The sequence below is a fragment of the Musa acuminata genome, unplaced genomic scaffold, assembly GCF_036884655.1.
Source record: "Musa acuminata AAA Group cultivar baxijiao unplaced genomic scaffold, Cavendish_Baxijiao_AAA HiC_scaffold_82, whole genome shotgun sequence".
NCBI lineage: Eukaryota > Viridiplantae > Streptophyta > Magnoliopsida > Zingiberales > Musaceae > Musa > Musa acuminata.
This window is the reverse complement of record NW_027020363.1, coordinates 50,001-52,500: the sequence shown is the minus strand read 5'-3', so window position 1 is coordinate 52,500 and position 2,500 is coordinate 50,001.

Genomic DNA, 2,500 nt, shown 5'->3' with positions numbered 1-2,500 from the left:
CCTGTGCCACCCGGGGGGTTCCAGGGTGCTGAGATGGCTGACGTTTTGCTCCGCTCACGACGGTCACCGCACCACGCAAGAACAGGCCAAAAACTGGCCAAAACAGCCCAAAAACGGGCCAAAACTGGCCATTTTTGGCTGCGCGAGCGAGCGGCGAGCGGCGAACAGCGAGCGAAGCGAGAGGCAGCACCGTCCCTGCTATACGAAAGCCCCATCCAGCCCTGTGCCACCCGGGGGGTTCCAGGGTGCTGAGATGGCTGACGTTTTGCTCCGCTCTCGACGGTCACCGCGCAATGCAAGAACAGGCCAAAAACTGGCCAAAACGGCCCAAAAACGGGCCAAAACTGGCCATTTTTGGCTGCGCGAGCGGCGAGCGGCGGACAGCGAGCGAAGCGAGAGGCAGCACCGTCCCTGCTATACGAAAGCCCCATCCAGCCCTGTGCCACCCGGGGGGTTCCAGGGTGCTGAGATGGCTGACGTTTTGCTCCGCTCTCGACGGTCACCGCGCAATGCAAGAACAGGCCAAAAACTGGCCAAAACGGCCCAAAAACGGGCCAAAACTGGCCATTTTTGGCTGCGCGAGCGAGCGGCGAGCGGCGGACAGCGAGCGAAGCGAGAGGCAGCACCGTCCCTGCTATACGAAAGCCCCATCCAGCCCTGTGCCACCCGGGGGGTTCCAGGGTGCTGAGATGGCTGACGTTTTGCTCCGCTCTCGACGGTCACCGCGCAATGCAAGAACAGGCCAAAAACTGGCCAAAACGGCCCAAAAACGGGCCAAAACTGGCCATTTTTGGCTGCACGAGCGAGCGGCGAGCGGCGGACAGCGAGCGAAGCGAGAGGCAGCACCGTCCCTGCTATACGAAAGCCCCATCCAGCCCTGTGCCACCCGGGGGGTTCCAGGGTGCTGAGATGGCTGACGTTTTGCTCCGCTCTCGACGGTCACCGCGCAATGCAAGAACAGGCCAAAAACTGGCCAAAACGGCCCAAAAACGGGCCAAAACTGGCCATTTTTGGCTGCACGAGCGAGCGGCGAGCGGCGGACAGCGAGCGAAGCGAGAGGCAGCACCGTCCCTGCTATACGAAAGCCCCATCCAGCCCTGTGCCACCCGGGGGGTTCCAGGGTGCTGAGATGGCTGACGTTTTGCTCCGCTCTCGACGGTCACCGCGCAATGCAAGAACAGGCCAAAAACTGGCCAAAACGGCCCAAAAACGGGCCAAAACTGGCCATTTTTGGCTGCACGAGCGAGCGGCGAGCGGCGGACAGCGAGCGAAGCGAGAGGCAGCACCGTCCCTGCTATACGAAAGCCCCATCCAGCCCTGTGCCACCCGGGGGGTTCCAGGGTGCTGAGATGGCTGACGTTTTGCTCCGCTCTCGACGGTCACCGCGCAATGCAAGAACAGGCCAAAAACTGGCCAAAACGGCCCAAAAACGGGCCAAAACTGGCCATTTTTGGCTGCACGAGCGAGCGGCGAGCGGCGGACAGCGAGCGAAGCGAGAGGCAGCACCGTCCCTGCTATACGAAAGCCCCATCCAGCCCTGTGCCACCCGGGGGGTTCCAGGGTGCTGAGATGGCTGACGTTTTGCTCCGCTCTCGACGGTCACCGCGCAATGCAAGAACAGGCCAAAAACTGGCCAAAACGGCCCAAAAACGGGCCAAAACTGGCCATTTTTGGCTGCGCGAGCGAGCGGCGAGCGGCGGACAGCGAGCGAAGCGAGAGGCAGCACCGTCCCTGCTATATACGAAAGCCCCATCCAGCCCTGTGCCACCCGGGGGGTTCCAGGGTGCTGAGATGGCTGACGTTTTGCTCCGCTCACGACGGTCACCGCACCACGCAAGAACGGACCATAAACAGGCCAAAACAGCCCAAAAACGGGCCAAAACTGGTCATTTTTGGCTGCGCGAGCGAGCGGCGAGCGGCGAACAGCGAGCGAAGCGTGAGGCAGCACCGTCCCTGCTATACGAAAGCCCCATCCAGCCCTGTGCCACCCGGGGGGTTCCAGGGTGCTGAGATGGCTGACGTTTTGCTCCGCTCACGACGGTCACCGCGCCATGCAAGAACGGACCAAAAACAGGCCAAAACAGCCCAAAAACGGGCCAAAACTGGCCATTTTTGGCTGAGCGAGCGAGCGGTGAGCGGCGAACAGCGAGCGAAGCGAGAGGCAGCACCGTCCCTGCTATACGAAAGCCCCATCCAGCCCTGTGCCACCCGGGGGGTTCCAGGGTGCTGAGATGGCTGACGTTTTGCTCCGCTCACGACGGTCGCCGTGCCACGCAAGAACGGACCAAAAACAGGCCAAAACAGCCCAAAAACGGGCCAAAACTGGCCATTTTAGGTTGCGCGAGCGAGCGGCGAGCGGCGAACAGCGAGCGAAGCGTGAGGCAGCACCGTCCCTGCTATACGAAAGCCCCATCCAGCCCTGTGCCACCCGGGGGGTTCCAAGGTGCTGAGATGGCTGACGTTTTGCTCCGCTCACGACGGTCACCGCGCCACGCCAGAA